The sequence below is a fragment of the Kryptolebias marmoratus genome, linkage group LG23 (assembly GCF_001649575.2).
Source record: "Kryptolebias marmoratus isolate JLee-2015 linkage group LG23, ASM164957v2, whole genome shotgun sequence".
Lineage (NCBI taxonomy): Eukaryota > Metazoa > Chordata > Actinopteri > Cyprinodontiformes > Rivulidae > Kryptolebias > Kryptolebias marmoratus.
The window spans coordinates 13,039,714-13,044,528 of NC_051452.1; positions in this window are offsets into that span (position 1 = coordinate 13,039,714).

The following is a 4,815-nucleotide window of genomic DNA, read 5'->3' on the forward strand; positions in this document are numbered from 1 at the left end:
ATACATACACAATACATACACTTTTTCATTCAGTGGCAATAAATAAACAAATAAATAAACAGGTGGCAATGGACAAAAAATACAGCTCTTAGAATTAAGGAAGTTAAATTGTGAAAGTTTTTAGATGCCTGTGACAACTCTGCAACTGGTTTTAGAAAAAGTTAGCTGCACAAATTATTTTGAACATGTTCAAAACACAAGTGACAAAACTGCGAGACAATCGAGAACTCCTGCAACTTTTTTAAGACATTTTAGAGACACTCTTTTGACAGCTGTTCTCCAACTCTCAGCTGAGTGAGACACAACATTGATAAATGCCGCAAATGTAAAAAAATAAACCTGTCAGCAGGTTTTGTTGAACAAACCTTGATCGATTTGAGTTTTCTACCAGTTTGAAGAGACTGTTAGAGTTGATGTCTTATTTCAAAAGATCTGGCTTTTGTTTTGTCAGAATAATTAATGACCTTGATGTTGTAAGTAGAGATGGACGGATCTATCCAAAAACTGATAATATCAGTACCAATGTTGATCAATATCAGTGTAAAAAATTCAATACATTAGTTTAAGTGTCTTTCCTGTATGAAGGAAGAAATTTGATTTATTCTTTGCATTGTCACTTCTTAACGCTACATGAAAAACAGAATTTGTTTAAGTTTGTTCTTGACTGAAAATTTTGTGAACTTTGTTTATATAAAATAATCCAAACATAACAATGTATGGGGAAAAATATTTTGTTTCTGAACAAAAACTAAAAGACTTTCTATTCACCTCTAAATGTTGCCTAAATTCTATCCTGAGTTTTAAATGTTTAGCAAACAGCTAAATGTGACGTAAACATGAATGATGCAAAACATATATATATATATATATATATATATAAACACAAAATAACTAATGCAACGGAAAAATGCAGCAATCACAGAAAACAGAAGGCATTATTATTATTATTATTAGTAGTAGTAGTAGTAGTAGTAGTAGTAGTAGTAGTATTTTAAAAAATTGAACTATGGATCTGGTCAGCTGGTCTTTCAACGCAATTGATCTAATGTTCTCGATGGGAAGGCTGAGCAAAGGAGAGCCAGCTTGCCCTGAGAAGACATTCTTTGCTGGATACACATTGGATTCCTGGAAACGTTGGAATCCTGTTTCATCTTTACATATTTGGATTTTTGATAACAGGATTTCTGCTGTTTGGATTAGGCAGTTACCTGACTTATCGTCAAATTCGTTTGATGGGTTCAGCGGTCAACAATCAAACTATGTGGTTACGGGAGCTGAATCGCAAGTTGGATGTGATCCTTTTATAGGACCGCAGACTGAATTGCGTTTCTGGAACTCATTAATAATATGGGTTACATCTTGGAGAAAGTTGTCGGCTCGAATCAGGCGGAATGGTCCTGGAATTTGGCTGTTTGGATTCGCCATTGAGTAGTATCAGCAAGACTTTTAAAACAGACAAAAACATGTCTGCCTGAACCAAAACAATTACTGTTTGTTTGTGAATTTAGCTCCCCTAGGCTGAACTTGGTCAGCTACCTTGAAATTTCTCCTGGAACTATGTAGACAAGATGCTCTCCCCCCTTTGCCTAAGGACATCTGTGGATCCGCTCTGGGCTGGCTGATAAACATACCATCACATTACCAAAGACAATGGCCTCTGTGACATGATTCATGGACTTCTCTACAAACACACACACATACACACACACATGTTATGTCTCTCTATCTTTGCAGGGACTTTCCATTTACTTCAATTCATTTCTACACCCTAACTACAGCCTAACCCTAACCATTGCCAGTACATACCTAAACTCATGTTAGGAAAATTGTCCCCACAATGTATCAAATACATGGCCACAAATTCACACACCACATTGCCTACCACTGTCTCTACACACACATACGCACACTTTCTGTTGTTTCTGTCATCTCTCTCTCTCTCTCACTCCACCCCCTCATTTAGATTATTTTAGCTACTATTTTGACTGTCTCAGCTCATGCTTAGATATGTCTGGTTTCATGATTTTATTTAGATTATCCTATATTACATTTAGATTATACATGATTCATTTAGAATACATGATTGATGTGTTTTCCTTTTTTGTGTTTCATTATGTATTTGCTGTATTGGATTCTGTTTTGTTTCCGTTGTAAAACACTTTAGATCGCCTTGTTGTTGAGAAGTGCTATATAAATAAATCTCACTTCACTTCACTTCACCTATGACTCTGAGCATGTTTAAAACTAGTGTAAGGTTGCATATCTGCTGTTCTAAAACCTCCAGTGGTGTTTGTTATGGTTTGTTATGGTTTGTTATGTTGGGAGTTGTTAGCGATGAGCTGTTTGAACACTACAGGCAGCCTTGTGCCAGTTATGTTTACATTCAGGTGATGTTTCAGGTAAGGAATTAAGTTTAATGTGAATACAGGTACGTATTCTACTGCTGCTGAACGATGCAGACATAAAGCTTTTATTTGATTCACATTTCTTTTTCTGCCATCACTGTAATTGACTTAAAAATTGTGAATATCCCAAACAGCAGATTTTAATGATAGTGGTGAGTCCTCAAGCTCTGGTCTGTCTGTGTTGTCCATGCTCGTTTGTTACAGCATCGCTTCATGTTCTACCTTTAAAAGTACAAAACATAGAGTTCCACACTTTTGTGAAAAGTTCTGTAAAAAGGTTTAAAACAACACAGCATTTGTTTGGTATATGTGAATTTCAAACCAAAAGGCCCATACTAAAAAATATGAATGTATTCTTATAACTTTACCTCAAAGAGTAGTTTTGGAGCTCAGTCTCAGCTACTACCACACCAACTTTTAGTTGAGTTATAGCCATTTTTGTAGTTGCCAAGGTCAATGGGTTGTGGCGCCATTTTGAAATGGGTTGACTCCAGAAAGGAATCAGTTGTACATGTTCATCCAGTGATTACTTTCTGAGAGTTTCATTAAAATCTGTCCAGTGGTTCATGAGATATTTTGCTAACAGACTTTTTCTTTTTGGCAGCAGACTATAACAAGGATAACATTTATGCATTTATTAAATTTTGTCATCAAACTTTTGCTATCAAATATCAGTACTGTAAAATGAATGATTTTCATTTTTCATTCCTCGTGAAGTACATTATTAATAGTACATTTCTAATGAGCATAGCTTAGTTGAAAAGTCTAATTTTGGTGAATTGTAAATAGATGACAAAATATTCTGTGATTTATTTGTCATTAAAACATGAAAATTCATGTGATCATTTGAAATTAAAGGCTTTATCACTTTAATAAAATATTTTCTCAAGCAATAAATTACATTCTGTCCTTTTATATTTAGACCTGAGTGGATTTTATTTCTACTCTTCTCTACAGCAGCAGGAGAGAAAACATCTGAAAACATCAACATATGACAGCAAGATGAGGAAAACTGAAAGATAAAAAAGAGTCTATGAAATAAAATATAACATTTTGGTCAGTTTGTTTCTTGTACAGAGGTTGAAAGTCCATGTTTGACCTGGTTTTGACCTCTGACCTGGGACCCTTTGCTGTACGCACCCCCAGCCTTTTGCTGACCTACTTTTCTATCTATTTTCCAGTATATGACCAGAAAAAGAACATGGCTGCATTATTCACTAATTTGTTCAAAGCACAAGAGGATGAGTCTTCTTCCTGTGTCAGGGTTATACAGTGGGTTATATTGATGAAGTTCTACACAGATGTTGGAGACCTGACTTTACTGAATCTCAGGATTATTCTGTACTTGTGAGACTAAATCAGCCTGACAGCATTCTGTATTATATCAATAATGTCTCATGTGCCCTTCATCTGCAGTCAGGCAGTTTAAACAAGAACTATCATCATCATCATCATCATCATGGACTTACCGAGCCTTTCTGCAGTTCCTCACAGCTGGGACCAGCCTCCATCGTCCCTCCTCTGATGTCTTGTACTTCTTCAGGTCCAACTCATCCAGAACCTCCTCTGACATCTGCAGAATGTGGGCCAGAGCTGAGCAGTGGATCTCTGAAAGTTTCTTTTTTGATCTGTTCTCTGACTTCAGAAACTCTTGAATATCCTGATGAACTGAGAGGTCCTTCATCTCCATCAGACAGTGGAAGATGTTGATGCTTCTGTCAGGAGAGATTGTAGTTGTATTCATCCCCTTCAGATTCTTTTTGACTCTCTGGATGATTTCTGGACTGATCTCTATATGACTCAGCAGACCTCCCAACAGTTTCTGATTGGACTCCACAGAAAGACCATGAAGGAAGCGAACAAACAGGTCCAGGTGGCCATTTTGACTTTGGAGGGATTTCTCCAAGACTTTCATCAGAAAGACATCCAGAGATGTGGTGTCTCTGGGGTGGGATGGTTCTCTCCTTAAAGACTGATTTTTATTTCTAAACAATGTAGAAATCTTCTTAAAGAAAGACTTTTGGTTTGAGTCCATGTGTTTGTTGGTGAAACAGTGGAACATGTAGACAGCAGCCAGAAACTCCTGAACACTCAGATGAACAAAGCAGTAAACTGGTTTCTGGAAGATCACACACTCTCTTTTGAAGATCTCTGTACAAACTCCTGAGTACACCGAGGCCTCTGTGACATCAAGATCACACTGTTTCAGGTCTTCTTGGTAGAACATGATGTTTCCTTCCTCCAGATGTTCAAACGCTAGCCTCCCCAGCTTCAGAAGAACTTCCCTGTCAGCCTCTGTCAGCTCCTGTGGACTCCTCTCAGGTCCTTCATGGTACTTGTTCTTCTTCCTCTTTGTCTGAACCAGCAGGAAGTGTGAGTACATGTCAGTCATGGTCTTGGGCAGCTCTCC